The sequence below is a fragment of the Vicugna pacos genome, chromosome 1 (assembly GCF_048564905.1).
Source record: "Vicugna pacos chromosome 1, VicPac4, whole genome shotgun sequence".
In the NCBI taxonomy this organism is placed as follows: domain Eukaryota; kingdom Metazoa; phylum Chordata; class Mammalia; order Artiodactyla; family Camelidae; genus Vicugna; species Vicugna pacos.
Window position 1 is genome coordinate 60,398,163 of NC_132987.1, and position 12,513 is coordinate 60,410,675.

A 12,513-nucleotide genomic window follows, 5' to 3' on the forward strand; every position below is an offset into this window, starting at 1 on the left:
GGCAGCGTCTAACTGTCTAACCGCTTCCACGTCAGCCCCACCAAGTGTTGCAGCGCGATAAGGGTTAAATCAGACAAGTCCCGGGCCCTCCCATCTGATCTGCGATCTGCGCGTGCGCTGCAGAGATGCCTGCGACCCTGCGGAGAGAAAAGCGCTTCGGACGTGATCCTTCTCTTATCTTGATGGCAGGGGTATTCGTTGCCCTTTGTGTAACCCCCAAAGCCTCGAGTCTGACAGCGAAGTTTGCAAAGACTGTCTCCAGGCTGTAGCCGTTGCAATTAGGCTGTTTGATAAACAGATAAACTTGGAGCTGGAAGGGACTTTAGAGTTTGCCCAACTCAGCCCTCTAGCCTCTTTCTTTCTTTCTTTCTTTCTTTCTTTCTTTCTTTCTTTCTTTCTTTCTTTCTTTCTTTCTTTCTTTCTTTCTTTCTTTCTTTCTTTCTTTCTTTCTTTCTTTCTTTCTTTCTCTCTCTCTCTCTCTCTCTCTCTTTCTCTCTTTCCTTCCTTCCTTCCTTCCTTCCTTCCTTCCTTCCTTCCTTCCTTCCTTTCTTTCTTTCTTTCTTTCTTCTTTCTTCTTTTTTTTTTTTTAAACAGAGGAAGAAGTTGCAGTTCTGAGAGGAGGCAAGAATAACCCAAGGACACACAGTGACTTACGGGGGCTGTAGGAGCCAGGATGAGAACACAAGCTCCACCGCTGCCTTGCTTAGCTTCTCCTGGGAAGGCTGGCGGCAGGAAAAGTCGCCAGAGCACTCCTTCTGTCCCTGCGCATACACTTTCTCCCTCCACCAGCTCTCGGTGCCAACGCCTTCCTTGCTGTTGCTAGGAAAACTAGAAGCATGAAATATATTGTTGCTTTTGCAGAGGAATCCATCCCGTCTTGGCCATTGAAGACATTTCCATTCCAACCTGAAGTTAAAAAAATTAAAGTTCCCCAAGAAGCACCCCCTGTAAAAGAATGACCTGGGACTCCTGCTAAACTCCTGTTCCCTGGGCCCTGTCTCAGGCAGGGGGTTGGGGAACCTCACTTTCAACAAGCACTTCTGGTGATTTTTCTCATCAAGCAAGTCTGGGAAGCCATCCCTGAACAGACAAGGTAGCCTCCCTCCAAGGCGTCTCATTGTCAGGCCTCAACCAGCCTTCTCTGCCTGATTTCCCGGGTTTCTGCCCATCACATTCCTATGCTTCAGCCTCACTGAGCTTTTTGGCATTTAATAAAATTGCACTTGTGGCTGTGAGACCTACTGTTTACCGGTTGCCTCTAAAGCACCACACGAGCGCCATGTTGTTGCGAATGGCAATAACGTCCCCGTTTGACAGCAGGGACTCCGAGGGGTGGAAGGTGAGAAATCGTCTAAGGGCACAGAGCCCAAAGCCCTCACTCCCAGTCATTTCACGGCACTGTTCTTGCACAGCCTTTGTTTTTCTCGCGTGTGTCTTTGTTGACACCATTTCCCCTATAAAACTGACATTGCCTCTGCCCACTGTCTCTGCTTGGTGATGTCTGGCTCAATCTTCCCAGCTTGCACTGCCTTCCCACACTTCTTTCCAGCTTTCCAGGTGCTTCTGCCTTGGTGCTTCATATTGGAGGTGATCGTGGCACCTTCCCCACTGGCACCTGCCCCAGGCAGCACCTGGGTGACTGCAGGAGATTCCTCTCTGGTCTCCACCCTCACTCCGCACAGCAACAGAGTGACAGTCTAAATAAGTGTCAGGTCACGTCACATCAGTGTTCATTAGCCCCCCATCTCCCTGAAACTCAATCCCCTGACCATGGCCTTCCCTCTGTCTCTGACTTCATGCTTACTTCTCCCTGCCCGCTCACTCTGCTCGAGCACACCGGCCCTCTGCTGTTCCTACAAGAAGCCATGCGCTCTCTTTTCACAAGAGTTGCTGTCCCCTCTTTGGAGAAAACCCAGAGACGCAGGTGACTCACTCTCTTACTTTCTTATGTCTCTGCTCAGATTTCGCTTTATCACGAAGGCCTTCTCTAACCACACATGACAAGAAGGGAACTCCTTTGGGCTTGTATCAATGGGGATGGTGAGGCCCAAAGAGGGAAGTTCATTATCCCAGGTCACACATGAACCAGTGACCTTCCAGACTGCAACCTGGCTCTGTTGGCTTCTCATCAGCCCCTGTGCCGCTGATCTCTGTGACCAGGAGGTCCCAACATCCATTCTGCTTCCTACATGGGTTTGTCCAGTTTCTGCCACACATGGCCGTGTGATCTCAGGCAGAGAGCTTCATGTGAAAGCCTTCATTTCCTGAAACCTAGTGGAGGGCGACAGAGGGAAGCAAGGAGCATGGATGTGATTGGCTCCTGAATTAAATCATCTTTGAAGAATTAAGTTCTGCTGCCTGAAACTCATGCCCTATGCAGATCCAAGCTATATAGGGGCTGAACCAAATAGGACTCTGAGGGCCTTTTGTGAGTAAAAGAATATAAAAAATCACAAGTAAAAAATTAGGTACAAACATGAATATTTATTTAGAAAGCTGGTAAACACTGAAAATATTCAAAATCCTAAAGACAACTTTATATTTGGGATGATTAACTGCTTATCATGTATATAATTATATATCTGTAATTTTTAACCTATGCTTTTGAAAGTTTTTTGGATTGCCTCTTAATAGGACAGTGATTTTGCTATAACATGATGCTCAGTGGAGATAACTGGAAGACAGTGGACTCTTTCCTCTAGAGTGGTTGACTGGAGTTTGTTTCTTTATTATCGAAAATCGTGAAGCATAAAGCTCACAATTTCTCACGAGATATACTTGCTTTTTGTAGCTCTCCTACAGGTCTGCATCTATAGACACAGAATTGTGATCAATTCTACTTCACACAGTTTTCATTCTAGAAGGAAAAACATATAATGAATACACTTATCATTATAAGTAATGCCTTGTTAATTAGAGTCCGGACAGGAGGGAACTTTGCTTTTACCGGGCATCTTTGAAATGGAATCCTCATTTACAGTTGTATACATGTGATGATTAGAAGACCTACTTTTAGCTCCGCCCTGTGAACCTTGCTTCTCCTCCATTACCCATAGGCCTCCGGGGTTTAGCTGAATCCTGGACGGGACCTTTGGTCCCCTCTCTGTGTCGTGACAGCAGGTGCCTTAGCAAAGCGGAGGTAGCATTCCTGGAAGTCAACCCTACATCAATGTCTAGCAATAACTTTTTTATACACAGGAGAGACAGCAAACAGTATCAATAGATCCTGTGAAGCCCAAACTACAGTATCCTCAATTCAGGTCCTCATAGCTGGAGGGCACGACTGCTCAGGGGCCACTTTAACATCACTTGGCAGCCCTGCGGGGTACCATGGGAGGGAGGTCAGAGTGGAAATAGCAATCTTAGCCAATTGTGGTTAAAATATCTGATTTTTGCAAATTTCATGAAGACACATGGCAGTGAGAACACCTTGGAAGGGCCTGTGCTGATGAGAAGCTTAAACTGCGTTAACCTCCCTGTGAATTCACCCTTGCCCTTGAAGCCAGTCCACCTACCCATGGGAGAGAAATCTAGCCCAGTTAGCCAGGGAGTTAAATCAGTGAACAGAAGCCTCTCTGATCCCACAGTACTATCTTTTCCTCTCTCTGAAATAGCTTCATAAACCCCAGGCAAGAGCTCAGCTCTAGAAGAAAACCTTAATGAGTTCAAAGCCAAAGGATTATGCAGAGTCCTGCTTAACATATTTTGGCCTTGTATTTCATCTTCAGTGTTCAAAGCACTGCACCATCATTTCTAATCCTCATGAGTTTCTTGTAAGGCAAGTGGGTGGCAAGGATCATTTGTTAAAATGTTGAAACCATGGCTCAAACAGGGCCAAAGTCTGGCAAATGAAATATAATCAGCAAGTTATAAGGTTAAAAAAAGAGAAAGATATCAAACATTGAAATCTTCACTTTGGGTATGTTTTCTGCGTACCCTAAATACCATCGGATGCTTTGTACAGTCGGGGTATATCACTTAATAGCCATATTTTCACCAGATCTGTGGCAACTACGTTTAGAAAAGGCAAATTTTTAAAGCAATTAAATATCATTGGCTACCTTCCTAATACATCTCTTTTTATCTTCTCAAAGAGATGACAGTGAAATAGCTTGAAGATGAAAGTGTGTGATTTTCCATTTAAGGAGCAGTCTGCTGTTTCTGTTGGCCAAGAGATTGTTGATACACATCTGAAGATAAATAGTTAATAAAGGTGTTTGGATTGCAACATCTGTTGCCATTCTTGGGAGCTGGGACTTAATTGCAGACTGGAGCATCAAATCTTCAGAGGGTTTGTAAGACAGAGATTGATTGGGGTCACCAGGTTACCCAGAAGTAAAATCCCAATCCTTATCTTTAAAATGCAGTGTCCAATTGATTCTCTCTGGATCATTACACACAGCACATGGAGGTAAAGCCAGGAGAGGAGTGGTCAAACATTTTCCTTTTCAAGATACTTTCAAAATAAACCAAACTGGTGCTTCAATTTTGGTGAAAAGTCCCGAAGCGAAGGGCCAGGTAAGGCTTATAAATGGAAGCAGTAACGTTATGTTAATGAACACACCTCCTGCTTTTACATCCAATGAAGAGGAGCAGCACTGAGAGGGCCCTGTCTGCTTTCCACCTTAGAGCCCGACCGCAGATGCCATATCTGCCCAGCCTGCAGTAATAGGTTCAAACCTCAACCTGTAAATCACAGAGTCTGTCAGCAATCTGTAAAGTCAGAATAAGTGAGGTGCTTCTGTGACTAGGAAGTGAACAGCATTGATAGCCAGGGGCCACTCTTTAACTGGGTCAGGAGAGCTCAGTTCTGGTCAGGCAGTACCACCAGGTCCCCATGTGACTGAACTGGCCATCTTTCTTCTTGGGAGGCCATGATTTTTTTTTCCCCTTAACAGATGCACTGGGGATTGAACCCAGGACCTTGTGCAAGCCAAGCATGCAGTCTACCACTGAGCTATACCCTTGGCACCCCTCCATGGCTCCATCTTTAAAATAATGGAGTGGACTAAATAATTTCCAACCTTCTTTTCAGAATTTGAACTCAACAGTCAGTTATCTTTATTTTAATTGGTATCCATATTCTGGGTCTTACCTGAGTAGCTTTCCTGGGGCTATGGTCCCTGAATTTGAGAACCCATCTTCCCAAAACAGACCGTCAACACAGGGGGCCTAAGCACTGGTCACAGGTACTATGGACCAAACGACCAAGGGATGTGATTCTCCAGCTCCGAATCTCATACTGATGGTCAGTAGCTTCTAAAGCAAACCAATAAACATTATCTCCAGGGTCTCTCATATAGATTTTAGAAAATCCTAGAGAGACGGGGGCATCAACAGAAGACAAGATACTACTTTATCCATGAGAGCTTTAGGAGATGAAGGTATAGCTTCCTAGAGAACTTTAATTTCATTCCATTGCCCTTTCTGACAGATTATGAACAAAAAGTCAAATGTGGAAGATAACTTCTAGGATCTGGAAATGCAAGGAGGCCTGTTCCCCGAAGCTATTCAATTCTAGTAGTTGAAGGAACCAACAGTATCCAGGGCAGGGTCTTCTCAGGAAAGAAGGTGTGAGAAGATACTAGGGTAAGTTCAGTGCCGTATTTTATATGCTCAGAACATTTGGGGTGGGGGGGTGGCTCTTTGCCTCCCTTTTTTGGCATATAAAAGGCAGCACTTACAAACTGGGATTCCTCAGGCCAAAAAACATCAAAAAGGTCTTCCCTGAAAAACCCTGCCAGCCTTGAGATACCACTAATTTCCCTTTCTTATTAGAACTAAACTATTTTAAATTCATTTATATTTCCATTTAGACCGATCAAATCAGAAACTTAGTATCTTGTTACAAGGATCACAAAATGCATATTTGTGGCAGCATCATAAGTGTCGAGGATTCTTCCACTTTCTTAAATTATTGATATTTAAAAATTTGGAAAATGCATATTTGGAATTGTATCATTTTATCATTTGCCCAGTGCTTCTCCCAGCCTTCACAGACCACTTGGAAAGAGAAGAAACATGAACTCTATTCATAAGACAGCTCTTTGCTCCCTTTAACCACACACACACACACACGCACACACACACACACACACAGACACACAGACACACACACATAAACCCCTATTCAGACTCCTCCAGAACCATTCACATTTCTCTGGTCTACTCTGATCACCTCGTGAGTTTTGTTGCCTTAATTAGCTCCTGCACTTTTTCAGAGGTTTAGGAGGGCTAAAGATTGCTTGTTTCCATTGAAAGGCTAGATTGCTTTCTGCTGCCTGGTAATCCAGTAATATATTTATGCTGAATTGCATTGTAGCCCAAGAAAGAGGAGGCTCATTCCGAGGGGACGGCTTGACTTTAGCTCCCCTTTTTCCTTTCTTCCCAGCCAGGGTGCTCCGGGCTGGCCCAGAACTCAGTTCAGGATATTGTGCCAGGCCGCCGGAGAATGGACTCCTTAGTGCTTGCACTAATCCTCCTCTTTACTAAATAAGCAAGTCAAGCTTTGGGGGTAGGAGTGGGAGGAAAATTATATAATTTGAGTTAATTGGTTTGGGGCTACCCAAAGGCCCAGCTGTCTTGAGGGAAATTGTTTGGTCTTCAAGACCCAATTAGAGACATTCAACTAATGTAAAATTGAATTTATTCTCTTTTTCAAGTCATTGTCAAGAAACTCAGCCTCCATACCATATCAAAAAAAAAATACTCTTTAATCACAGCCTCCCCCAATGCATCCTAAAAATGTCTGGAAATAAGTCTACCTAAAGGTATGGGAGATATAAAGACATGCTAATTAACTAGTTTCTTTTACAAGTTCAAGAATGCAACCTTTAGTGATGAGACAGGAACTTCTTTCAACAACCCTTCAGATACTATAAAACATGCTTTAGCTAATCAAATTGTTTGAACAAATAGCCCGATCTCTATCTTTTTTTCCTCAATAGGGATTGGTTGGAAAAGCTTAAGAAACTCATGTTTGGCCTCCCTAGAGCTGAGCAAAACCACATGTGACTCCCCTTTGAACGACTCACCTGCAAGGCACAGCCACAGTGACATTAACTTGCAAGCAACAGCAGTTTGACTTCTCAAGTCTAAAGTGATTGGGATGTGTTGGCTTTTGATTCCAGCAGCTCAAGCAAATGATGCTGAAAGCAAATCACCCTTTTTATAAGGTCCAGGGGACCCAGACAGAAATTAGAAATAAGACTGGTGAGGTTAGAGGTGGCCCCTGTGTTTCCAGAGTTGCTGCTCTTGATACTCTAGTTGTTCAGTTAGGGTATAATCTCAGGACAGCACCATGTGCACAGCCCTGGAGAGGAAATGAAATGGAGACCAAGACCTCATCCTCAAAGAGCTTCCAGGCACAGGGGTGGGAAAGAATGAGGGAGTTACAGAAGCACTTGTAAAAGTAGAGGAAAACAAAGGAGGGGTATGGATGGACATCTAGAGGATGAAAGGATGAAGGGACCTCGTCTAGTCCGAGATTTTGTAAACAAGATGATGTTCAAGATGGTTCTTAAAAGCTCTACGTGATCCCAACAGGCGGAGGAACTGGAGCTTTCCAGGCTCCTCCTGAGCATTGTTTTGCTGGGGAAGGTTGTCGCAAACAGAGAGAACAATGTAAGGAAGGGGATGAAGACAGAAAAGTTCGAGGGGAAGGTCTGGAAAACACTGAGCAATTCACTGGAAACGCAACCACAGGGACTTATTGGGGGCAAATGCAGGCTGCGTTTGGAGGGCTAGGTCTGAGGTCCTGACTACCAAGGTGAGAAATTTGTCTTTGATTTCAAAAGTAATGGGAGCTGTCTAAGGATCTGAGCTGAGGAATGATGACATCAAACAGTGCTTTCACCCAGGAGGCCTTGAGATCACTGGGCTGTGTGGGAAGAGGCCATGTGGGCATAAATGAGAATGCAGTTCCAGCCCTGAAGACCAAACCCATAACGTGGTGAGCATGCGCCTGGTACCACCGGTGAAAGGAACCTCTCCAGGAGGAAGCCAAGGCATGCTGTCTTCTACAGCCACCCAGAGAATGGATTCTGAGATCAACAAGACAGTTTATAGAGAAGGGGGATTTGTTAAGCGAGATAGGATTGAGAAATAGGATCGAGCGTGGGACATCACTGAATGTAACAGACACTGATCCCTGCCTTAGGAAGGAAGTAATTCACTCTCCCATGGCCCTCAGAGCTCCCCCATAAAGGGCCAATTTCTAAATAAGAGCTTCCCCAAGGGCAGCCCTGTTCTCCAGGAGCTTGGAGCTGCTAAGCTGTGGCATGGATGACGGAGTACCCAGACCATGACATGTGCCCATGGGAGTAGGGTCCCTAGAGAGAGACAGGCAAACCATGTGCAGGCTGTACACAGCCAACCCAGCAGGGGCAGTGCACGGGGACAACAGTAGGCACACAGGGTTACCCCCAGAGCCAGAAGATGTCATGGGCCAGAAGCAAGCCAGGAGCAAGTGAAATCAAGGGCCTGAACTTTTATAAAGAAATAAGGGTGCAAACTCAGCAGGAAGCCACAGAGGAGAGGAAGGACAGAGTATTGGACTGCGGCATTGTTTGTAAGGCAGGAGGAGGTCTCTGGCCTGGATTGCTCTGCCCAGACCCCGGTGTGGGTGTCCAGCAGACCCACCCGGGAGTCTTCTCTGCTGCCCACTCTCAGCATTATTAACATGCAGCCCACGTCGGGCTGAGTACAATTGGGGGTCCTTTGTGTGAGGGGCCACTTCAGCCCCTCTGTCACCTCACCTTAGCACAAACATTCCCCTGCAGTCAGAGAGCCTCTGTGTGCACTTAGGTCATTTGATCCTTGCTCGAGTCCTGAGGGAGGGAAACACAGAGATCGAGGAAGATGAAGCAGCTGGCTGAGGTGACATGTGGCACAAGGAGGACCCGCCTCTCGAAGTCGTGTCTCCCGACTCCCAACGGCAGCTCTTTCCAGTGGCCCTTCAGGAGGGGAGCCTCTTTCTCACGTTGGCACGTGTATATTGCCTGTCACAGCGGGCGCCCAGCATGTGGCAGGCACCCAGAAAGACACTGTGAAGCTGAAATGAATGACATCAGACACCATCCACCCACATCTGCAGTCTGAGTCTGACCCTCACCTCGAGGAGGGACAGCGGAAGGGGCCCTGGAAAAGCAGACCAAAATAATTATAAAATCTAGCCCTTGCTTCAGGCTGTCTTGGCCCAGGCTTTCCTCTGGGCGCGTTTAGCCCTGACAGCAGCCCTGGGAGCAGGCATTGGCACTGCTCCCATTTCGCAGATAAGGAGCAGGAGGACAGGAAGCTTCAGCAGCAGCAGAGCCGGAATTCTGTTCCAGAGGCTTCTCACCATCACGCAGCCCCGGAACCCCCTGCACTGACCCTCCGACGAGCAGTTTCTTCCTGTCCCAAGAAGCCACTCTCTCCTGAGGGTCTCTTGAAAGGCCCGCCGTGGGTCTCAGGCTCCACCTCTGAGAAGCGAGGGGATTGAACTCGCGCTCTGTGACAGCCTCTGTTTCTCTGGCAGGTTCCTGTTGACCTCCTTCGGTAGACAGCCCACTGAAAACCCCCCACCCCACCCAAATGTTAATTTATGCCCTTTTTAGTATTAAATTCAGAAACAGCTCCAGGATCTAAAAATCCTAAAGAAACCAAGTGGGAGGCCCACCTATAACTCCCTCTTCCTCCTGAGAAAGAGATGGAGCGCTGTGCCCAGATGTAACCTGCTGGGATTAATCGGTCATTAGGCCTGTTGGGGGCGGGGACGGGCCACCTCTCTGGGGTCCTAATCGGAGCCCCTGCGGCCCCCCTCACCAGCTACTCCCCACGCCTCTCATTAACTCCTCACAGGTACACTGGCCCTGCAGTAATTGGGCTCCTGTCTGCCAGGCCCATGGGGACCCACAGCTGGAGTGCCCAGGCCAGCCTCTGCATTTCTCCCTTTTCTTCCCCCCTTTTTTGTTTATCTATTTACCAGGCCAAACAATTGGGAAGACTCGATTCTAAACAGCCTTTGTTGCTTGGCTCCTCAGCTCCTCTAAGTCAAAGAAGAGGAATTCAAAGCAAGGCCATGGGGCGTCCATCTTCCGGGAAGTCACACAAGGACCCCGGGGTGGGGATGGCAGATAGCACCGTGTGGCAGCCCTGGGAGGGCAAGAACCTACCCTGCAGCTGCCAAGGTTTCACCGGGGGCAGCCCGGGGCGAGCAGGCCAGGTAGGGCACAGCTGCTCTTAGGTAGGAGGTGATTATATTAGGTCGGCCTCTCACACCTCCGTCTGGTTCATACACGCCCACTGCAGTGGAGCAAAGGTTGGAGGTGATACGGAATCCTTAAGACCAAAAAACAAAAACTCCGAGCCAAGCTTGTACATTCATTCTTTCACCAAAATGTATTAAGTGTTAGGTGCTGTTTGAGGTTCTGGGGCAAAAAAATCCAGACAGGAATCTCTGCCTTTATGGAACTTACATATTAGTAGGCGAGTTAGACAATAAATAATCACATACTCACAGGCAGTGATAGGTGCTATGGAAGGAAATAAAACAAGGTAAAAGAGAAAGGGAAGAGAGGTAGAGAGGGTCTGTCTGGGAGGGGACATTTGGATAAAGGAAGGATGTGAGTCATGCGAGTATCCAAGGTAGACGGTTCCAGGCGGAGGGAACAGCAGGTACAAAGCTCTGAGGCAGGAGTGTGCTGGAGGGCCAGCACAGAGTCTGCTGTTACTGGCTGGAGTGAGGATTAAGGAGATGCCAACCCCAGACCTTCTGGTCCTGGAGCTGTCGCTATGCAGAGGTGGGGGCAAAGCATCCAGTATTGTCAACCTGAGAGGCTGTGGTTGCTGAAATCTTGGAGCTCCTTGAATAGAGTGCATTTTGTTTACAAAGGAGCAAACGACCATTTATTCAGCTGTGTATTTAGTGAACCCAGGACCTCGTTCACACTAAGGACGCACTCTACCCCTGAGCTAGGACCCTTCTCCTTAGCCCTGGGAGTCTCTGGAAAGTAACTCATGATGTTCAGACCACAGGTGCCGTCCACAGGGACGTACCGCACAGCCTGAACTGTGAACCACCGGCTCCAGGTGTGCTCCCAGCTGCCTGCATAACGGGACGGCGGGTGTCACTGGGATGGGCACAGGAGGGCAACTGAGGTTTCCTGTTGATGCAGATCAATAAGAGCAATAATCATCTGCCCCGAGCTCTTGCCCAGGTCAGCGCGAAGCAACAAGGCAGTGAGTCCAGGATCATCAACTCTGCAGGCAGGTAGCCGTTTGCCAGCTGTGTGGCCTCCAGGAAGTCACTTAACCTCTCCGCCCTCAGTTTCTTCATCTAAAGTGAGACTAATAAACACATCAGTCCCGTAAGATTATCATGAAGATTAAGTAAATTAATGTATGTAAAGTGCTCAGAACAGTACCTGAAATAAAGCAAATATTCGAAAAGTGGTAGCTATTGTTCTTAGTAATAATTAATATTAGCAGCAACTCTTGTTAGAGGAAATGCATTTCTGTTGGCTCTTCTGTTGGGGCAGATGGGAAGGAGCTGGGGAGGAGGTGGTCTGGATAAGAGGGCGGGGTGATGGGGAAGAGTACCAGTTGGGAGCGTGGGAATATGGTTTCCAGCCCTGCTTGCATCACAGTTTAATTCTGTGACCAGGGGCAAAATCTTTCCTCCTCTCTGGACTTCAGTGTCTTCATCTGTAAAATGAGGTCACTGGATTAGTTGACAGCTTCCTAAACTGGGCAAGACATCAAAAACTTTGGAGGAATCTTTTTAAAAAAAAATCTCAGTTCCTAGGTCCCACTTCTGGTTCCTGAATCCAGCTCTGAGATTGTGGAGCCCAGAAGTGTGATTTGTTTTCAAGCTTTCTAGGTGAAGCTGATGCATCCGATTAGTGTATAGGAGCCATTGGACTCAATTAAAAGCCTCAATCAACCTCAGGGCCTTTGCACTTAGTGTTCCCTCTGCCTGGAAAGCTCTTCCTCTAAATGTGTCTTTGTCTTGTCCTCTCATTCATGTCACTGCATAAATGTCACCTGTCATAGAAAATCTTCCTATTTACCCTGTGTAACACGGTTTTCTTCCAAACACTGTCCAGCCGCCTAACATGATTCTTTTCCCTACAGCACGTCTTGCTCTGGGACTTGATTGGTCATTCCTCTTCCTCACCAGAACGTAAACTCCGTTAGGGGAGGGACTGGGTTTGTCCACCACTACATCCCAGCACCTCTGGAATGTAACTGACATTCAGTTATGCCTGGTACATAACTGGCATTCAGTAACTCAGTTTTTAATTGATAAATGAATGGATTGAATGGATGAACGAGTGTATCAACTTTGCCTTTACCTGCAGGTCAGAACATGGAGCGGGCAAAGGGCACTGACAAGAAGAATGCAGTTAGCCTCTCTCAGCACCCAGGGACACAGAGCAACTAAGGGTCCCTTCCTGTGCTCACCCTTCGTGGGCCCCTGAAGTTCCCGGGACTGTAGGACAGACAGTTCCCCCAGGGAGAGGCTTGTAAGCC